At 34.3% G+C, this 23,714-nt stretch overlaps 1 long non-coding RNA gene across 16 annotated transcripts; it reads right to left on the bottom strand.

The window, feature by feature from the left end:
• Positions 1-1,845: 1,845 nt before the first annotated feature.
• On the bottom strand, positions 1,846-23,643 carry LOC100786632 (uncharacterized). 16 transcript variants are annotated; one of them, XR_001387471.2, is made up of 20 exons: positions 23,348-23,643; positions 19,164-19,231; positions 17,676-17,809; positions 11,896-12,184; positions 11,586-11,798; positions 11,218-11,491; positions 10,388-11,065; positions 10,036-10,289; positions 9,779-9,946; positions 9,598-9,701; positions 9,428-9,500; positions 9,247-9,342; positions 7,320-9,149; positions 6,539-6,682; positions 6,281-6,433; positions 4,318-4,456; positions 3,906-3,977; positions 3,391-3,690; positions 2,188-2,301; positions 1,846-1,999 (listed from the first exon to the last, which is right to left on the bottom strand). It is a non-coding gene; the product is annotated as an uncharacterized lncRNA (long non-coding RNA). The 16 variants fall into 16 exon arrangements; XR_005890939.1 differs by lacking the exon at positions 9,598-9,701 and having other exon boundaries at positions 7,320-7,515; positions 8,162-9,149; positions 11,221-11,491; XR_005890942.1 differs by lacking the exon at positions 9,598-9,701 and having other exon boundaries at positions 7,320-8,628; positions 8,700-9,149; positions 11,221-11,491.
• Between the last annotated feature and the right edge of the window lie 71 nt (positions 23,644-23,714).

Below are 23,714 nucleotides of genomic sequence, written 5' to 3'. Positions count from 1 at the left end.
TATAAAATTTTCACAAACCTTTTTGCAAGCACAATTTATCATCTATCTAATAGATTTTGAAGAAAAGCTTAACAAGAAAAAGTAGACAATGGTCTTAGAATGTTACTATTTTATATATACAAAAAACCTTTATAAAAACAAAATGATTTAAACTTCACAGTTCAAGGTTAGATTACATATAAAAGTGAGAAGAAAACACAAAAAATTATATTAGTTTATCTCAACTATCAAGACCATGTCCAATTCTTGATAATCCACCTAATTTTACTATCTTTCACAAAGATACAAGTATTATTTTTACAATCTACTTCTAGCTTCACCCAAGTAGCTTTGCACTAGCCTATCTAAGCTAATTCTCAATACCAAGTCACCTTTGACTCTTACAAATTAGTATATTTGTTTAAGGTTTAGATAATGGTTAATTCTCTTCTTCACGATTAGGTAATCCATAATTTTTGGAAAATTTGCAATGTAAGATTTATGATACAATGACTACTAATATTTTCTTGGAATTTATTAAGGTACGCACATTTATTTTTAGTATAAGTGTTTTCATAAGCTATAACTTGAAATTGTCTTAATATATGCTAATAATATAGTTTATTAACACACTTATATTAAAAAAAATAAGTATGTACATATTAGCAAGCTATAAACAGAAATAGACTCATGTGTTAAGGTAGGGAGCCTTAGTTCCCTTGATTTTTTTCCTATCACATAGTTAATTGACTATTGTTAGTTATTTTATGTTTTGTGTTGGATTATAAGTTGTTTCATCACTGTCAAAAAATGGAAGCTAAGATAAGATCCATTTACAAGTTTCGATGCTGTCATCTCTCTCCATCATTAATTGTTTAGTTGTTTTTTATGTTTAATCAAATCATAAGATTTATCTCTAATGTGAGTACTATATTTTATCAAATTTAAATTTATTAAATAATCAATTTCCATCCAATTTTTACTAATAGTAATTTTTTTAAGAAATATTATTTAAATTTTATATTTGATTAAACTTTAATAATTATACAATAAGTTTTTCCCCTATTTTTTTTACTAAAATATAAAATTATTTGCAATTTTTTAAAAGAAATCTTGTCTAAAATATTGTATTTTTTAATCAAACTTAAATTATTACTCAATCAAATTTTCTTTTTCTTGGACTTTTTTAAACTTTAATTGTGATTCTCTCTTATGATCATTAATTTAATTATAATTGAAGACATAAAATAAAATAAAGTAAACCCTATTTTTCTCACACTTCCTATATCTACAATTGCTACAAAACGATCTTTCTCAATTATGAATTAATATAAAGATGAATTTTTAATTGAATGTTTGTTAGTATGCATTGAAATGAATTTTAATATATATTAAATTATATATTTTTGTGACATATAGTTCCATGTTTTGATTATGAATATTTTGTATAAAAATGATATATATATATATATATATATATATATATATATATATATATATATATTTGGTCCATGAATTATACATAACATTCACGGCTAAAAAAATGATTTTTTACGACGGTCCAAAACAACATACAAAGACAGTTGTCGATCGTCGTAAAAGTTAACGTCGTTAAAAGTTAACACTTTCAATGACGGGTAAGAACACACTGTCTTAGAAAACAACAAGCTTTCTAAGACAGTGTCTATGTAAGCACCGTCTTTGAAAATTTACTTTCTAAGACGATGCTTACGTAGGTACCGTCCTTGAAATAAAGATTATTTTTAATTATTGATATTTTTTTGAAAGAATATTAAAATTTATTTAAAAAATAAAGATTGAAATGATAGATTAAATAAAAATAAGAGGTTGAGAAATTACAAATTCCTAACACATTTTCATTGAAAAAAAAGTTATCAAATTTTTTATATTAAAAAGTAGCTCCTAAATTAAATAATCATTTTAAAGAAAAATTAAGAGTACCAATTAAAACTTTGACAACCTCCAAGATATTATCCCTAACGGCAGACACAGAGAGAACCTGAAAAAACAAAAAAAAAGACTATATATTATGCTAGAAATCAAATGTCCTTAAGTTTATAATGCAATCATATATTTGATATACAGACCCAAGGTAAGTAGGTAACCTAAGATGAAGACATATTGGGTTGATTAATAATGATTCTTCATTCTCATTATGGAAAAGATATGAAAATTAATAATAAATACCTCATTTATCAGCTTATCCAATATGGTTTTTCCATATTGACACACCACCGCCTTGCATTCTTGGCTCATAACACCAACTGCTTCAATTGCATGATTGATTTGAGCAATGGCATCCTTAAATATACAACGGTTTAAAGTTGAATCAGTTTTATCTCATTACACACCAGTGGCTGATGTATATATCTAGCAACTGATGTATTGATCAGAAATAGTCAAATAGATCAATGAGATAACTATAGATTCCAATAAATTACTATTGGCTCTCTAAACGAGATAAAACACACTTGATTTTGTTTGACACATTAAAAGGAATTTCTTTTCATACTATTTGGCCAGCTAACAAAGAGGTTCCAGAATCAACAATTGTCGAGCACTTGGCAACACATAATCCCGAAAAATGTATACATCTTGTATGATTTATCAATAACTAAGGCTAAACCAGTAATTAACAATGAATAGTTTCCATTCTCAAGAATGAAAAACCATTCAACAATATTATTAACTAGGTATGTTCATAGATCATGGATACCAGTTGTTTTGCCATTAATTAGTACATCTACTATTTCGATCTGTAATCGAAAGGGAAAATAGTTACGGAGAAAAAATAAAAACATTGAGTCGTATAGCATGTTGAAAAATATTATTACTAAAGTTGCATTATGCGTTACTTGCCAATAGCCTTTCTGAGTAACTGGAACATATGTGTGCTCACCCTTGTAATGATCTGAATCAATTCCACCAAATACAATCTCACTGCTTTTTTCCTCATTAGTATTACGATTTAACCAGAATGAAAATATTGGTTGTGCGAGAACATGTTGATTAAGCATGTTATACCTATGATAACCATCAATAACACAAACAAAGCAATTTTTTCAATTTAGAGAGAAATAGAGAACAACTTATAATGAATCCATTAGGTGATAGTTGAAAATTTCATTTGTATATTTCAAACTTTGCTTATTCTCAATTGCATGACAGTAAGCATCTGTTAACTTACTAGATTAGAGCAGCATTCCTAACACTTGAAATCCTATCCCCAAAATGCCATCAAATTTGGCTCCCAAAAATGTGATGCTAGGCTCTCTAATTGCCTCAATAAAATCCTAAAGTCAAGTCCCAAGTAAACTAAATAAAGACAGACTCATGAAACATTTACTATATTGAAGAATAATATAGAAGCGTGTATTGAACAACATTTACCTGGTCATAAACAACCAAATCTCTAACCTTCACATGGTCCAGGGTAAAGAAACCTGAAATATGCTCAGTTCCATAATGGATTTTAGCTGATGACCCTGCATAAAAATATTTTTAACTTGTGTCATCAGAATTTTCATAGCCACCAAAAGGTCTGGCCTCTGTCAATGTTGCTCCTTCTGAATCAGTATTTCTTTTGAGCATTTTCCTTTGATTAAAGTTTTTCTTTTTCAATCCAACTTCCCTAGCGGAGAAGGGCCAAAATAATAATAGTCCCTTCAACATGGAGATGAACACTTGCCCCTGGTCAAATGAGCCAGTGTTAGAACGGGTAAATCATCCACAGAGGTGGAACTCTATAACAGTGAGTTCTAGAAATGCATTTGGGATTTGTCCATTCATATGGTTATCTTTTAATGACCTAAAAGGTGGCAACATATTCTCATTCAAAATGAAGAAACATAATATGGAAAAATATAACAACTTAGTATTGAGATGAGGCAATGCTATAAACTCACAAGTCTGACAATTGAGTTAACAAGGATAAGGCATCTGGAATGATTCCATTTAACTGGTTTGATGATAGTGACCTGAACTTATCAAAAGAAAACAGAAACTTGCATAAGGATATAGATACAAATTGGTGATGAACTGATGATATAGATACAAGTTATAATTATGTTTGCTTGTAATTGGTGATGAACTGATGATAAAGAATACAATTGTAGAATCTAACTTGGAAAATCACCTTCCCTATGCAAGTCCATTTATTATTAGTGTACCTAATAAATTACATGAGGACTCAATAATAAAATTCAAAGTGAAATGGAAACCATAAAGAGAAATAAGAGTTGACAACAAATCACGCGAAACATGTAACTCAAAACAAATCTAAACTACAAGCTTTACATGCATAAGATGAATATTAACTTTTGGAAGCCTTTCTCTGAAGCAAGCACCCCATCTTGGCTGCAGGACACTCAATCTAGACACATTAGAATAGCTTGCCTTGTTGTTGGGTTCCACTCCTCATCATTGTACAAAATTCATCATAGTTGATTCTACCATTCTGAGAAATCACAAAATTGAGTGTCAACTATGGATGGAACTAGAATACAAAATTGTAGCAAGCCAAAAGAAAAATAGGCTTACATTAGTAGAATATAAGGTGTCGTTATTATGCATGATTCCCTTAATATGATTCTCTTTGTAATGTAATTATTCTAAACTACGTATGTATCAGTGGCCAATGACAAAACTGCCAAAGAAAACACATCTTTTTAAAAAAATATAAGTGATGGAAGCTTGCTTGTGGGGCTTCTATGGAGGCTGGATCTTTGAGCTTCAATGAGGTCTTTTAATGGTGATTTTCCACCATGGAGATGCAACGGAAGACAAAGGAGAAGAGGTGAGAGGAGGCGCCATCCACTAGGGAATAAGCCATGGAAGAAGGAGCTTCACCACCAAGATGAGCCTTGGATAAGAAACTTGGAAGGATGCTTCAATGGAGGAAAAGAAAGAGGGAGAGAAAGAGAGAGGGAGGAGCACAAAATTGAAGGAATAAAAGAGGGAGAGAAGTGGAACTTTGAAGTGTGTCTCACAAGACTCTCATTCATCAAAGTTACAACAAGTGTTACACATGCTTCTATTTATAGACTAGGTAGCTTCCTTGAGAAGCTTTCTTGAGAAAACTTCCTTGAGAAGCTTCTTTTAGAAAACTTCCTTGAGAAGCTAGAGCTTAGCTACACACACCCCTCTCATAACTAAGCTCACCTCCTTGAGAAGCTTCCTTAAGAAGATTCCTAAAGAAGCTAGAGCTTAGCTACACATACCTCTCTAATAGCTAAGCTCACCTCCTTGAGATGAGAAGCTAGAGCTTAGCTACACACCCCCTATAATAGCTAAACTCACCCCCATGATAAAATACATGAAAATACAAAAAAAATCCCTACTACAAAGACTACTCAAAATGCCTTGAAATACAAGGCTAAAACCCTATACTACTAGAATGGCCAAAATACAAGGCCCAAATGAAGGAAAAAACTATTCTAATATTTACAAAGATAAGCGGGCTCATACTTAGCCCATGGGCTCGAAATCTACCCTAAGGCTCATGAGAACCCTAGGGCCTTCCCTTGGATCTCTGGCCCAATCTACTTGGAGTCTTCTATCCAATGCCCTTGCGGGGTAGGATTACATCATTCCCTCCACCTTGGAAAGGATTTGACCTCAAATCTTGAGGTTCTTCATACTCTGGGCATCAAAACACAGACACATTGTTACTGGCTTCCTTGTGTTTACTAATATTTCTTTTTCTATCAAATACAGAATGTCCTGTAACTAAACAGCTGACATGTTTAAAGGATGCATAATAGAAGAAACAATATATTTATGAAAATATTGTTTCTGAAAAGTCCCTAGTCTTAGCAACTAACATGTTCAAATGCAACATTGGTTGTTGTTGTCACACCTATACAATAATCTATACAGATGGAAAGAACTTGGCACGTATAAGTTATTAAGCCCTAAATTCAGTTTCTATATGCAACATTATTAGTAGTAACTATAACAACTAGCCTTGTTACGTGTTGCATAGAAGTGAAGGGGAAAGAGTGAAAATATTCATTCATAGAATTAACAAGCTTGTAAGAACGGGGGAATCCTTAGGGGAGAATCCATGTTTCTGTTCGTGTTCATTCAATAAATAAAATCATTCTTTGGGTTGCAAACAAAACTGGAATATATCTAAGCCCCTATAGTGATCTATCTTCTCAACCTCACCCAAGTACACACATAAAATGATCAAATGGGAAAGAAAGTCAAACTATCAAACACCATACCGACAAAGTTTAATAAGTTTCAATGAGGAGAAAACACAATAAAAGTCGCCCACCTAGAACCTGATCAGCAATAATGTGTTTCTTTGGATCCTTTATAAGCATTTTGCCAACAAGGTCCTTAGCACTGTTTGATATGCTTGGTCATGGAATACTTTCAAAATCAATATGACCTTGCAATATGGCATCAAATATTCCCTTTTCCGTCTCTACAACACATTTTATAAGAAATTAGTCAACTGTAAAACAGGGGGAAGCTAACCTCTAATACAAGGAAATTATCCTATTATCAACATATCAAAGTTAGAGTTTACCTGCCCAAGATGGAGGTACACCACTAAGTAAGATATACAATATAACTCCCGCACTCCATATATTTGCTTCCTTCCCATGACTACGATGTAGAACTTCTGGAGCAACATAGTAAGCACTGCCAACTATATCTCAATACACCTTTCCTGTGAAGTAAAAAAATTTAATATATTTTACACAAGTGAGAATGTGTAAAATAAGTAAGCGAGGTTTATCAATCTTCAATTTCATAAACTTAATTCACTTTAAATTAACAGTAGATAAACCTTTCTAACAAACCATCACTTTACAATTTCCATCTCCATACTTGCAGAAAAATTAATTCATAAATCAGGGCACAGATTGAGTGGCAAAGATGTCCATCTAGTGAAATGTGATAAATTGCATGCATACATATGGTGAAAAAGAAAAAGGACATAAACCTTTAAAAAATTAGTTGGCAGAAGTTTATTCAAATCAAGATCTTGAGACAAAAACAATTACATGAAACAAATTAAAAGCTTCTAAAACTTTGCAAGTCTTAACAATCAAGCCACTGATGTCAAGCATTGGCAATGCACTATTAGAACTTATTAGAAAAATTATTTTCAATCTTACATGACTTTTGCGTCCAATTCCCTACAAAAAAGAAAAATTTCTGGATGGAAATTGTACAAAATTTTCCTCAAAAACATTAGAAGTTTATTCACAAGTATGCTACAGTTCACATACTTATCTTTCAGGAATCCACACAACAATTAAAAATTGATAGCAAAAGGCCAACAAATGGATAACAAAATTCACCTTCTTCAATGAAGACTGACAAGCCAAAATCTATGGCCTTGAGAAGTCCCTTATCATCCTTACTAGATAGCAAGAAATTCTTTGGCTTGAGATCCCATGAATGACACCCATAAAATGGCAGGTGTTAACAAGCTTAACAACCTGGCTACATATTGAAGCAGTAGCCCTTTCACTGTAGTGGCCCTTGGCAATAATCCTGTCAAAAAGTTCACCACCAGCACACAGCTCCATAAGCACATGAACTGATTGGTTATCCTAAAAAGCACCTAAAATTAAGGTTGCTTCATGAAGTTTATTCAACTTTTGAACATACTTCAAGGGTAAGTGTGGCTGTGAGTAGACATGGCAATGAGGTAGGGCAGGAACGGGTATTGTCTCCCCAATCCCCGACTCCGACTCCCCAACATCTCCCCATACCCGTACCCGATACTTGACGGGTTAAAATTTATTATCCCATTCCCGTACTTGTTGGGTATTAGGTATCCTCGACCCCGTGCCGTACTAAATTCAAATTAGAAAAATATTTTTTGGTAAAGAAAATATTAAAAATTTGATTTTAGAAAAAATAAATTGATTGTTAAACATTTATTTTTAACTACTTATATATCAATAAATTTATTATAGCGCATGTGTCTACAAAAATCGTTAAGAAATGAATATTAAATTATATAAAAATTCTAAAATAAAATTAACTAGTAATAAAAATTTCAGGCCTTTTGATTAAATTATGCAAAAAATCTATAGATTTCGAATGTAGTAATCTCATACTCACACCCGTACCCGATTTTGGTTATCGGGGAAAACCTGAACCCGAACCCATACCCAATCAACTCGGGTATTACCTGTCAAAGTCAGAATAGATTCAAACGGGTACCCACGGGTACGGGTTTTCTTGCCATTTCTAGTTGTGAGGTATAGGTTATATGGAAATGGTGATGTGGAAGACATTATGATGATGTCATAGACTTCGAATGCAGACTTTAAACCAAACTACTGGTATAAAATCAAATTCCATTGATTCCCCCAAACTGCTGGCAGACCATATGGCCTATTCCAATCTGGTCATTGATAGATAAAAGCAAAAACAAATTATAAGATACAATACAAATAAAAGCTTGTCAACATATAAGATTATAAGATCAAAGAATATTAACAATCAATAATACACCGTCCATTGGGTCAACATTACGTATCTTAATATCGGTGACTACGAGATTTGTAGTTATGAAAGGCTTGTTGGAAATTGTTGCCTCATGCTCCACATCACCTGATGTAACCAATGCCTGTGTACACATTGTAGACTCGAGTACTAATGAAGAAACACATTTAGGCACCAACAATGAAAAATTCGAAACAAAAGCAAAAATGATTATTAGTTACCTTTTTAAGGGGCCTTACACTTTACAACATTACACTTGCCCATGATGACTCCACACCTCATAATGAATATTCTAAAGTTTTTGTATCATTAGCAGTTTTGAAATCCACACCTTTGCAAAGACCTGCAAAAATGGGCAGCTTGGTTGCACAACAAACACATATCCTACCCACGCAAATACCGAATGCAAATACAATGCATTGTCTCAATGTTTGAGTGCATACCAAAATGAAATGAACAAATATCTATTTTCCCTGCAAATAATAGTCATTACAGCAGTAAAAATTGTTTCTAAAACTTAAACAAATGCATGAAAAACACCAAAGTGGTTGTTGGCATGTCATCTAAAGCTTTCTACATTCGATGCTTCTAACTCTTAAAAAGCATGCTGCCCATTTTTTCTGTAATGTTGTCATGGTCTCGATGTCTAGTGGCGTGCCATCACCAAACCACTACACATTATAAAAAACAAGTAATTAGAGATTTTATAGTAAAAAAGGAATAAAAAATTAAGATTTCCTGTCAACCTTTTGGGGATAGAAAATTTACCATGGTCCAATCAGTCTTCAACTCCCCTCTGATTATGTTCCACATCCAATGCATGACATAATAGCCACACTCATAGCCTCCGCTTTGAACGTGACTCTACATTGAACGGGATAATTCATTTAGCGATTCAGATATTTAATAACATTATCATTTGCAAACATTGTTTAATTGTATGACTAACCTTCACTTCAATCCACTAGGGTGTACTTTGATCAATTTTCCCGTCACAAGTGGTCTTTAATGTCTTAAATGCACTGCATGGAAAGATTAAAATCGTAAGCTAATGTGGACAACACTATTTAAGTACCCATGTTTAAAATACATTGAATGACTTAAAATATGTTACTTAACTTGTTAATTGCAGCTTTTATTTGAACAACTGGCTTTTTACGCAATGAACAAAACCACACAACAATATTGTTTGTAGGACACAAAACAACCAGCTGCCAATGGGCCTTGCAATTGACACAACAATGATGTATGAATAACACAAACATCCTTTACAGGGATACCATAAATATATTTTACTTACTAATTCAAATAAGCTCCTAGATACACCTCTCAGTGAGATTCCTTAAGCCATTTCTTGATGTAATCTTGACATTAGCCACATCTATCCTTTGCATTGAGTATTGACTGCGGCTCAAGGAATCCATACACCGATCCATGACCCAAGCTATTGCTCCATTCATCCATATACCTATTTTGAACATTTCAAAAATTCAGTTAACATCATGTATATAGCGCACCAATATGGATTTAATAGTCAACGACATTAATTTTACTTACATGGTCCACAACTGTAGTATAGCTATGTTCCAACATTGTACGTCTGATATTATTTTGTTGACATAAACACATGTTACGAACAAGGATGCATCTACATTTGGAATTCCAAATTTACTAACATCCCACACCAACTGAACAGTCTTCTCATAAATGTCAACCAGGCTCTTTATCAACTCACCCAAGGGGTCATCTACAGCAACATCATTCACTGGTTGAACATCTTCAGTCACTTTATTTGGAGCAATGGCTGAAACCTATATCATTAAGGAAACCAATAATTAAGCTAATGTTAGTAAGTAATTTTTATAAATGTACGTATGTATACATTTGGAAAATAGAAAAACTAAAATACCTCATTTGATACCAGTTTTACAAGGAGTGTTGGCCATGCAATGAATGTGTCAAGGGCCTACCTAACATACTTAATTTCTGATGTCGACAATGGGACTTCAGCGTCACCGTTAATAACTTTATCAACACTAACCCTTACGACATCATCTGCATAAGCCACACTGTGTATGGTAGGGGCTCTGTCATATATTTTTCCCAAGGCCACCAACTTTGTAGCATCTTGACGATGGACTTACAACCCCATAGTCAGTATCACATAAGCAACATGTTCTTCCCCAGATGGGTTGACAACAGTTTCAACATTGCTCCCCTTTGTGCTCACTCGTGCACCTAACACATGTATATCTCCCTTAATAGGTGTTGAGAACTGTGATCCCCTTTGCGACAACTCAATTATGATTTGTTCCTTCAACTCTTGTTTCAATATCTATAGACTTCATTTGTTTTCTTCTTTAAATTCATTCCTCCATTCTTCCTTAAGGCTTCCTATGATTTCAACCAACTGTTGTTGGCTGATGGATGTGGATGAGCTACTAGAGGCACGTGATGTCCTTCCATAGTATTGACTTATTGTGACCCCAGAGCCTATTGCATGAACACGACCTCCATGATCCAGTCGCCCAATGGCAATGTTAAGTATGTCGTCATGACCATGTGGGACAAACGTACCCTATGTCGTCTGTTCTTCCAATGAGTCATTCATGAAGCACAAAATAAACACACAACAAATTTAGGTATAATTGTTGATAAAATAACAAGTAATACTAATTATATGTAAAACACAAACAAACAATTAATCCAAAATTCAAATAATTGTAATAAAAATTGAACAACCAACTCATAATTTTATCAGATATTTCTTGTGCCGCCTGAGATGTCATCTGCCCATATCGCTTTGTGCGTGCCAACTTCCACTTAACATGTCTTTCAATGGGAGATAGGGGGTCTTCAAGGTGTGGTGTATTCTCAGTCATCATTGCTTCATGTTGTCTTTTCTTCATTTTCTCGTCCAATATCTTCTTTTCAAGCAAATCATACCCCCCACGAGAAAATAAATGGGGGCAGTCATTGTAGTTTTGGATCTCCTGCATCTTCTTCTTGATTCCTTGTCATGTAGCAAATATTATTCGAATCAAACAAATTAACTTGCCTTTATAATGACAAATACACACTAAAAATCAAACTCATGAACATCTAACCTGCCAGTTAGGGGTTTTACGGCTTACGGCAAATTCCTCCCAAGTTTATGTATCTAGGCCATATTTTACCGAAGGATCATGTTTATTTTGTCCCTCAAAGTTAGCATAGACATATTTAGTGGTCAGGGTTGATTTAAATTGCCTCCATCTAGTGGCCATGGTGGACATCACCTTTTTCTTTGCATTCGCCGCTTCTAGGATCTCAAATTTCGCCTACATTACAAAATGTTTTGTTTTAGTTGCATAATTTCAAAGCATTCAATTTTTGTACGAGATAAATAAAATACTACTCAATGATAATGTGACTTACCCAAATGTCATCTCATACTAGGTCCTTTAGCGGGTCTGGTACATCTTTCTAGTTGTTATGTAGAATTGGAATTTTTTCTCTAGCTATGACCCCTAAACAGCTGTGGAATTTCTCTTTATGTGGGCTCGATCCTTGACCAGTTGTGGCATCGATGTTTACAGTTGGTCTTGGCTGATGCAAGGCTCGTAAAGTCAACCTCCTTAGCTGTTTGGATTGTCTAGTATTCCTAGACATACCCTCTAACTGAACATCTGACTGCGGAGGGGATGGTGGTGGTGTTCCCATGACCCTGTGAAAATAAAACAAATATGTTATAAACAACGACGTACAAATTTTATGTACTTACATAAATGGAAATATGAACATTAATAAATTACAAAACACAAAAGGAATAAGGTTTTTACATGTCCTTCCTAAGAATTAGTTACGTATCAATGTTCTCCCATTGTCCTTCATCATGATCATTACAATTTACGTGTACATCATCAACGTAGTGTGACTCATTGATATTAGGCATTCTTGTCAAAAAAGGTGGTGTCTCACAAATGTCAAGCGTTGAACCATCATGTGCATCATTTAAACCACTTAGTCTTCCTTGTAGAATCACTGAATATCTTGAATCGCAAGGATCTTCGACGTAAAACACTTGTCTTGCTTGTTGGGCCATAATGAAAGGTTTCGTCCATGTAAGCCATCTTACTGAGGTCTATTAAGGTAAATCCCAATTCATCTTGGTGGACACCGGTATTGGTATTGACCCACTTACACTTAAACACAGGCACTCTAAATTCAGTATAGTCAAGCTCCCAGGTTTGTTCAATCACTCCAAAGTAAGGCATGGATGCTCGAATGGGATTGTTGTCTGATGCACTACAAAAGTGATTGGAATCAGCATCAACAGTCACACCACTGTTTTGCATCAAGCTTTTGTCATCTTGGGACTCGGTGTTGAAGGAATAATTATTTATATCATACCTTTTCCAAGTCGGTACATTTAGATTTGGCCCAACAACTAACAATCGTAATGTTTTGGAAGCATCGTCATCAACAAATATTGTGCTCTTGAAAAACCCTCATCATGTTCATTTTTGGGTTCATTGATGTGACCTTTTTTTTGTAAGCATCTATGTATGGAATGATCTCTGCTATATATTTAATATATATAGATGCGCTTGTGAGATCTCACGACGAGTCATTGTGACAACATTGTATCCTCGTGTACCCTTACCCCCCGGTGTCCTACCATGACGAGTTTCAGGAAGCCCGACAGATTTACCACCTTCAATGTACTAGGAGCAAAACTCGATACATTCTTCAGCAACATACCTTTCAACAATTGAAGCTTCTGGTCGGTGTTGATTCTTGGTATACCCCTTTAACACCTTCCTGTACCGCTCGACTGGATGCATCCACTATAAAAAAAATAGGACCACACAACCGGATCTCCGTCACTAGATGAACAATTAAGTGAACCATTATGTCAAAAATGATGAAGGAAAGTACATCTCCATTTGACAAAGGACAATGGCAGCCTCATTCTCCAATTCATCCAATCTTCCAAGGTCATTGACTTTGTTATAGATAGCATTAAAAACAAAGCATAGATGAGTTATGGCAACCCGAACTTTCTCACGCAAGATTCCCCGAATTAATACATGACAATCATGAGATTTCAAGCCAACCAATTTCAAATCATTAATGGATACAAGGCTCTTGATATTTGAAGAGTATCCTTGTGGGACTTTGAAATTCCGCAGACAATGACAAAAACTCCTCTTCTCGTTTGTTAACATTGTGTGACATGCCGGGGATAGATACGTTCGCGGACCTTGTGATATTGGATGCAACTGCTCTCGCATAGCCATCTCAACCAAGTCTTGACAACACTTCCAACCATCCTTTGTCTTGCCTTTAATGTTAAGAAGGGTGTCAATTAAACTATCACAAACATTTTTCTCCACATGCATCACGTCTATACAATGTCTAACATCAAGGTCAGACCAGTAAGGAAGATCAAAGAATATGAACCTTTTCTTCCATATGTTTGTCTCAGTTGCAGATTTTTTTTTGCATCTTCCCAAAGATAGTTATGATGTCCTTCACATGATCATAAACTTCTTTGCCATTTAATGGTTTGGGCACAGTTTCATTTTCTGGAGATCCATTAAAGGCTTTCTTCAATCATCGATATGGATGATAATGTTTGAGAAATCTTCGATGCCTTGTGTATATTGTTTTCTTTCCATGTTTTAGTTGGAAGAAGCTCATATTTTTCTCACATATAGGACATGCGTGATGGCCTTTGACACTATAGACACTTAAATTTCCATATGTTGGATAGTCATTAATGGTACAAAAAACCATTGCACGCAGCCTAAAGGTCTCCCGCAGATTCCCATCCCACACATCTACCCTGTGTTCCCACAATTTTGTCAGGTCTTCGATCAACAAAGTCAAGTAGACGTCAATATCATTCCCTGTCTGTCTTGGACCTGCTATCATCATGCAAAGTATTATGTACTTTCGCTTCATGCACAACCAAGGAGGAAGGTTGTAAATCATTAGCAAAACAGGCCATGCACTGTGATTGCTGCTTAAGTTACCAAATGGATTCATTCCATCCGAAGCAAGACCAAGCCTTAGATTTCTTGCCTCATTCCAAAAATCAAGATACAAAGAATCAAATGCCTTCCATTGCGAACTATCAGCCGGATGTCGGAGCAATCCACCAGTTTTTTTGCCTTCAACATGCCACATCAATTGTTTTGCATCATGTCCATTAGCAAACAATTGCTTAAACCTTGTTATTATTGGAAGATACCAACAAACCTTTGTTGGACAACTGTTATTTGTGGTTGCATCATCACTTGATTCATGGTTGTTAACCTTGTAGCGTGATACACCACATGTTGGGCAACTGCGTATTTCTGCAAACTGATTTCTATACAATATGCAATTATTTTGACATGCATGAATTTTGTGGTACTCCATTCCCACTGGACATAATATCTTCCTTGCCTCCTATTGATTCTTCGGCAATGTGTTATCTTCAGGAAGCAATTTCTTCAATAACACAAGCAATTCGGTAAAGCTCTTGTCACTCCAACCAAATCGTGCCTTCAAGTTAACCAAAGCTAACACCGCAGACAACCTTGTGAAAGCTGTGCACCCAGAATACAAAGGCTTCTTTGAATCATTCTCTATTTTCTCATACAAAGGTACATGTGCTTGCTAAAAATCGTCCTGCCTTAGGTCGCTAATCATGTCTTCTATTCGACAGCCCAAGAAAATATTGACCGACTCAGTGTGAGAAACTGATGACTTGTCTGGCAATTCCTCATACCATATCCACTTTGTGTAATTTGGAATGATCCCGTGACATATTAGATATGACCTTATGTCATTTATCGACTGGTGTCTACCATTTCCACATTTCATACATGGACAAAATTTTTTTCCAAGCAAACATGGTGCATTCAGTTCAGTAAAATAGAGGAATTCTTCAACCCCATTCCCATACTCATCGCTAATGCGTGATACTTTCATCTAACTTCGATCCATGTTTTCCCATTGCTGTAAGAATTTATCAAGTTATCTAACATGCATGTATGTTGGATCGAGTGGTCTCAGAATAATTAAGAAGGGGGGTTGAATTAATTATTCCTAAACCTTTACTAATTAAAAAATTACTCTTCTAAGGCTTTTACTAAATTGTTAAGAGAATGAGGAGTAGAAGAGAAACTTAACAGAAAGTAAAAGTGGAAATTAAATGCACAGCGGAAAGTAAAAGAGTAGGGAAGAAGGAAACAAACACACAAGAGTTTTTATACTGGTTCGGCAACAACCCGCGCCTACATCCAGTCCCCAAGCGACCTGTGGTCCTTGAGATTTCTTTCAACCTTGTAAAAATCCTTTTACAAGCAAAGATCCACAAGGGATGTACCCTCCCTTGTTCTCTTTGAAACCCTAGTGGATGTACCCTCCACTAGAACTGATCCACAAGAGATGTACCCTCTCTTGTTCTCAGTCAAACCCAAGTAGATGTACCCTCTACTTGTACCACAAAGGATGTACCCTCCAATGTGTTAAGACAAAGATCTCAGGTTGTTAAACCTTTGATACTTTGTGAATGGGGATACAAAAGAATTCTCAAGCAGTTAGTCCTTTGAACACTTTTGTATTAGGGAATGGGAAGAATCAAAAGAATTCTCATACTGTGTCGTTTTGAATTCTTTGACAAGGGAGAAGGGAGACACAAAAGAATTCAGGCGGTTAGTCCTTTGTTCTTTTGGAAAAGGGAGAAGAGAGACACAAAAAGCATTTAGGCGGTTAGTCCTTGGCGAATTCTTATTGGCAAAGGGAGAAGAGAATAAAAAAGATGAATAGGACAAGTTTTTAAGGTTTGGAAAACCAGAAAGCTTCAGAAAACTTTTGGTACAAAGAAGAAGAAGACGTTCAAAGAGATTCAAGGCTTGTAAATGATTGTATGAATAAGTGTTCAAGATTCTTGAAATGCAAAACAAAGTCTTGCTTTTATAGACTCTTCATGTCTGGTCAAGACAACCATTTAGAAGAGTTATAACTTTTAGAAAAACTTAAAACCAATTTGAAAAGGTCAAAAACCTTTATGAAGAGTTACATCTTTTGATTTATTCAGAAACAGTCACAGGTAATCGATTACCAAATCAGTGTAATCGATTACACAAGGCTTTTATGTGAAAAGATGTGACTCTTCACATTTGAATTTGAATTTCAACGTTCAAAGGGACTGGTAATCGATTACCAAAACATTATAATCGATTACAGCTTTTTGAAATTAATTGGAACGTTGTAAATTCAATTTGAAAACTTTTTCAAAACAATTTTACTACTGGTAATCGATTACTAGAGAGTAAAAACTCTTTGGTAAACATGTTTTGAGAAAAATCATGTGCTACTCAATTTTTGAGAAAAACTTTTTATACTTATCTTGATTAAGCCTTCTCTTGATTCTTGAATCTTGAGTCTTGAATCTTGATCTTGATTTTTGAGATCTTGAACCTTGAATCTTGATTCTTGACTCTTAGCTTTCTTCTTGAGTCTTCAATTCTTCTTGATTCTTATCTTGAACTCTTGAATTGTTCTTGATTCACTTGAGTTGTTCTTTGATTGATCTTTGAGTCACTTGAGTTGTTCTTTGATTGATCTTTGAGCTTTTAGTCATCACCTTTGTCATCATCTTTTGTTATCATCATTGTTATCATCAAAATATCTTTGAATCACCTTTGATTCACCATGAAGCTTTGCTTCTACAATGTAAACCTCATTTTTTTCATTAAAGGTGTGGCCTTATCCCATTCAGGAAGACTTTCTTTTTATAGTAGATTCAATACTACAAGTTAATTGTCTTTTCTAAATTTTTCAAAATTTTGGCAGCATTTCGTCTAAGTCTCCAAGTACACGAGATGAAAGCGGTAACATATCATCATCCACCACATTCAAGTATGCACTCAGAGAACAAAATGAAATGAACTATACCGAAATCTTGACAAATTTAAGAAAAGGAAATTAACCTATACGTATTAATCTACTATAAAAAATGAGTCTTCCCAAACTGTCCAAATGGACAATTCAAGATTCAATACATCGATTAATGCAAATTTTCCATATTAATCGTTGTATAGAATCTCGAACGGGAAACTAAGATTCACTCACAATGCTCATAATTCATTATATATTACATCACATCATATATAAAGAACCATGCAATTATCATTGTTGTGAGTAAAACAGATACATACCTCAAAAATACGGTCAATAACAACAGCTACAACTGGGATCAAAGTAGTAGCAAACCAAACACAGCAGTCTAGATTGAAGTCCTAAGTAGGTGGGACAAGAATTTACTTCGAAAGTTTTTATGTCAAGGTAGTACCTAAAACCAAAAAACACATTCTCAGAGATTCAAACACATTCTCAGTAATTCAACTTCGATTGAAGTTGTTTGGAAAAAAAACATAAGAGTGGAAGCAACGAAATTAATAAAGGGCCTTAGGTTATAACAAATGAAGTGTGCATAGTGCAATGCAATGAAGGATAGAGGGTGTGTCTATTCTTGGTACTTTGATTGTGTTGTCTATTCATTAAAAAAACATCATCAGCTTGCCAATAGTAAACCTTTGAATTAAATTTTAGAAGGGCCTTATTATACACATAATGATTGAAAAACAACCATGGCATGTTCCTAGAAACAACTGAGACAGAAGTATAAGAAGTGTTACATTACTCTTGACCAAGGGTTTATAATTTCATCTTAAGCACTATCACACCGCCAAGTAACTATGTTAACGAAGATTCTACCATACCAGGTCAAGGGGGAGAATTAAAAAAAAAACTCAAAGGTGAATTTCATTTTTTTCCAAAGTTTTCAACACCAAGTAACCCTTAAAAACCTGTCAATAAAAACACCTAAAGTAAACCTATTAAATCCTAAATAAATAGTGATTATTTTTCCAAAATAAGCTGAACCAAACACGTATAAATCCTAAGCATTCCACTGTCCTATGTTACGTTTCTTGCACCACATTGACACAAATATTGATCGACAAGATTTTCTTACAAAACTATAAAACGTATCATGAATATATATATATATATATATATATATATATATAAAGTTGCAAAGCATGAAGAATCTTAAAACAGAGAAGAACTGGACACAAAATGAAATAATTGAATTACTACTTAAAACAGAGAAGAACTGGACACAAAATGAAATAATTGAATTACTACTTCAAAACAGGGTAAAAGAATGACATCAATTTTGGTTTTCCAAGTATAACTGGGCAGAGCAAAAAATGGCAAAATGAAGCAAAGAAACTAAAATCAACATCTACAAACAATGGCTATTGTTAAACCAGTTCAACAAGAAAGAAATTTTTTACTAGAATATCTGCAAACAAACAACTTTTTTTAAGAAAAAAATTAATGACATTAAGACATTAAATTATTTCCTCTACAGTGTTAATCAACAATTAGTCTTATAAAATCAAGGTAAATACCAAAAACATACAGCTGGATCACAATTGTATCAGTAAACTAAGAATTAGCTCAACATAAATAGCTATACATATAAAAGGACAACATAGCATTTCCAAGATGTGGACCCATAACCCCTGGGCCACAAGGCAGAAACAATACTGTTGTGCCAAGGAGCACTATATGTGTGTGTGTTAAAAAAATAGCTAAAATCTTAACAAAAAGTTGGCTACTGCATTGGTCTCACATACCATCACTGGCAGCTCCAAAATCAGGTCCATTTTCAGCATACAGAATGTTGACAAGATCCTTTGCATATCTGTTCAGTAAAGATTACCATCAAAAATAATTTTCTTATGGATGAAAACAAAATATTAATGAATAAAGCATAAAACTCATGTTAGATTACGATCAAGATGGCCATGTCCAAAATCTTTCACAGGGATTCCATTTGAAATTGAATCCTACATTACATAATTAACATCCAATATCAGTAACTTCTTACAGATTTGTATCCAGTCCCTAAAGTAGCTGTTGGAAATCAACTAATCAAGGTATCTCATTCATTGGAAGGAGGATTACAGTCAACTAGTCTAATTTTATTTCATTCCTGTAATTTTGAGATTCCTAGTAAATTATAAGAACATCTTATTTATTATTTCCTTTTGGTTTTCTTCCTTCTTCAATATAATGTATCTTTGTTCATATGAAATAATACACAGATGAACTCATTTTCTTCATTCTCTGTTAATATGGTATCAAAGTTGATTCTTCATAAATGAAAACCAGGTGCAGCCCCACGACTAACAGATGTAGCACCCCAAAAAAAATATTCATTGGCCTCTTACTCCTTCTATCCAGCTTCTTATTCAAAACTCTAATAATCACTCTACCAGGGGGAAAGCATAATCTAAGCTCATCCATAATCAAATCTCATCCTCCCATCTCTCTTCCTATATTCCTATATCTACCTCAATGCAAAGAGAAGAACTCAAAGATCCAAAAAATTCTACCCAATCAAAACATGAACCTACACAAAAACAAGTCAAGGGGGAGAATTAAAAAAAAAACTCCAAGGTGAATTTCATTTTTTCCCAAAGTTTTCAACATGAGATCTCATGTTCTATTGAAAATTCAATCACCATATACAGAGCCAAATTGGGAGAAAGTCATAAAAAGTAACAAAGAAGGTATTGATACAATTGATGATCTTGATCTTCCCATTATCTCTCACACAAGAAACAAGTCAAGGGAAATTTCAATTTTTTCCAGAAGTTTTCAGCAGGAGATCTTGTGTTCCTTTGCAAATTCAATCTCCATATATGGAGCCAAATATGAAGAAAACCCCAAAAGTAACAGAAGTGGTAATGATATATAATTGATGATCTTGATCTGCTCATTGCTCTAAGGAGTTAGGAGGTGAACACAACATCCTATATCAAGTTATCTTTCATATTCTAACCTGTCTCCAAGTTACAAATCTTTAGTTACAGAACTAGACCATATATAGATTCCTAACTCAGTTTATGAAGATCTAAAAGATCAGAACTAGAGAGTTGTTGTTCTAAAGGAAATGGATGAACTAAATGAAAATAAGACTTGGGAAATTACTCTTTCGAAAAGGAAAGCGGGTTTTTGGATGCAGATGGATTTTTAGCACAAAGATGAGTGCAAAAGGAAAAATAGATAATTACAAGACTAGTTGCCCAAGACTATACCAAAACTCATGGTATAGATTATGAGGAAACGTTTGCCATGGTATACCAAATTAGATCCCAATTTCTCATGTAGCAAACTTGTATTAGAGACTATACCAAGTGGATGTAAAAAATGATTTCTTGAACGGGAAGTTAGAAGAGAAAGTTTATATGAAACTACTCCTAGGATTTGAAGGATGGAACAATAATAATGTCTATAGTCAGAATTCGTAGTTAAAGACCTTGGGCAGCTACAACACTTTCCTGGGATGGAAGTGACCAGAAGCAGGAAGGGTATTTTCATCTCCCAAACGAAGTACACTCTTGATTTGCTTAAAGAAATAGGGAAACTAGGAAGCATACCTACAGAACTCCCATGGTCCAAAAGTAGAAGCACAACATCACTATGGATGATCCATTTGTTGAAAAGGGCAGGTATCAAGGCCTTGTAGATTAATTGATTTACTTATCTGTTGTCTCTTACTAGACCAGACATTGCCTACAATATTAGAGTAGTAAGTCAATTCATGTACTCTCCAAGAAAGGAATACCTTGATGTTGTATGTCAAATTCTCTACCATCTAAAAAGGTACCATTTGCAAAAGGTATACTATTTTAGAAAGCATGAAGAACGAGGTGTTGAGTTGTATACAAACATTAGTTTATTTGAGGATACAAAGTCTACCATAAGGTATTGTACAAAGGTGAAGGCAAATTTGGCAACTTGGAGAAAGAAACAAACTGTAATGGCTAAGAGCAGTGTAGAGGCAGAATATACAATAAACGCTCAAGGTGTTTGGGAATTGATCTAGATGAATAGGTTACTTGATGATTTAATTATTCTAATTCAAGAACCTATGGAGCTCTTTAGTGATAGCAAGTCAACTATCTACGTAGTTTACAGTACAATTCAACATGATAAGATAAACGATGAAGCACATAAGGATTAATACAAACTTCATCAAATTAGAAATTGAAAATGGGATATTTACCCTACACTACATTCCAACAACATATATGCTAGTTTTTAAGCTAATAAAGAAGCCAACAACATAGGCTTTGTAATTATGCAAATGGGGTTTGAAAGTTTGGACTTTGGACAAGGGACTTGACTAGGTGCACTCTTGTGTTTCTACAAGTGTGTGGGATTTGGAAAGAGTTTGGTTGAGTTATAGTGCTTCAAGAAAACCAAAGATAATGTATACGTACAAAGTTTTCATTTTGGTGAGCTGAATATTTGACTGTGTAGTGTTAGTGTTTGGTTGCCCCACCATATCCTCCCCCAAATGTTGAGGTAGCTTCAGAGTTTAGTTGGTGGAAGATCAAGATTACCAAATTCAGTTTCACAAGTTAACTACAATTCTTTTCAACTGTGATTTAGAATTTTCTCTACAAATTGCGTATTTCTTAATTTAATGGATGGACACACTAATAAGACACTAGAGATTTGTAGTATACTTAATTCTAATTGTTATGTCACCAACAATCTCAACTAGCCCCCTTTTCCCTAAGTGTTAGAATACAATAGTAAGACTAAATGATTAACAACTTCTCTAACTAATTATTGGGCCAGTTAGGGATCTCTAAGTTGTGGCCCATCCCATTTTCTTCTAATATAGACCTACTTAATCATTGACTTCATTAGCATGGATCACAAATTTCAGCATCAAAATCTCAATAAATGGAATCAAAAGGGTTAAGAAATATCATAACAGAAGAGATAAGAATAAAAAGGTTCCAATCCAAGAACCAAGACAAAACTCTCACTTATCCCAAAGGCTAATCTCAAATTTCATCGAAATCTATCTTTACAAAATGTTTAGAGCATCATATTAATATTCCTAACTAAAAAGGTCCATTTGGCACAAGAGCCCAACAAGCTAAACAGCCGTTAACTAACAAAACTAAGAAGTCAATTACAAAGTCCCAATAAAAGGACCAACTAAACCAACAAAAAATTACACATGCATAATAAGCCCTTTGTAGCTTCCTAGTCCTCTATCAAATGTTGTTGTCGTAGCTACTACAAAACCCATTATGCAACATACAACATATATATATATATATATATATATATATATATATATATATATATATATATATATATCAAATATTTTGAAGTAAAAATGTAACTGAAGCAAACTAATGAAGGAAATGCATAAGGGTTGTCTCTCAACTTAAGAAAATGCCTTTACTATAATTGGAGGGCAATGTCATTTAGGATTATTTGCAATTGAACAAACTAAAAGGAGACATGTAATAACATGAATAGAATACAAGTAACTATGAAAACTTCAAGCAGCTGAAATTAACTTAATGATTCAAAAGGTATAAAATGCTTTGAAAGAGTTTGAAGTATGAACCGACAATAGCCTTTACAAAGGATAAATACATATGGCCTACAATTTCCTTATATGTCAAACACTTGTAAAAGTCTGCAAATTTACCAATGGCATTATACCCCCAACATTTTGCCTTGTATACCCAAAACCATGTAGCGATGGAGACATTTTTCTTTATTTTTTTTTTCAAAAGAAAAAAAACATCATACTAATAAGACACTACAGATTTGCAGACTAGAAATGAATGCATCTATACTTTGTTGTTTCCACACCAATTTTTGATGATGTTATGCATTTGACATAAAGCTAAAATTAACCTAATTGGGTGAACAAAACCAATAAAGCACCATTTGAGAACATAACAAACTATAATAGTTAGGTAGCTAGAGAGCAAACCTGTCGAGGGAATAATCACCACGTATGTCTGTCGAGGGAAGAGTAAACGCGTAAACTGCGGAGGGGTAGCTAGGGTTAGATAATCTCTAGAGGGTACAGTGTGTTTACACTGCATTGCAACGCGTTTACACAACGGCGCAAAAACCAACGAGGGCGGAGGACTGACGAGAGGACGGAAGCTGAGATAATCTCTAGAGGGTAGGGTCTGCGAATGACTTGATGGGCGTGAGGATGCTTTTTAATCTAATTCCCAGACCACGACGGTGGTTATCCACAAATTTTGTGGATTTCTCATTTCAACGACGGTCAAAACTAGACCTGTCGTTGTAACATCCGTACGAAGACGGGTTACTCACCACCGTCATCA

The sequence above is a fragment of the Glycine max genome, chromosome 3, assembly GCF_000004515.6.
Source record: "Glycine max cultivar Williams 82 chromosome 3, Glycine_max_v4.0, whole genome shotgun sequence".
NCBI lineage: Eukaryota > Viridiplantae > Streptophyta > Magnoliopsida > Fabales > Fabaceae > Glycine > Glycine max.
This window is presented reverse-complemented; position numbering and strand designations above follow the sequence as displayed.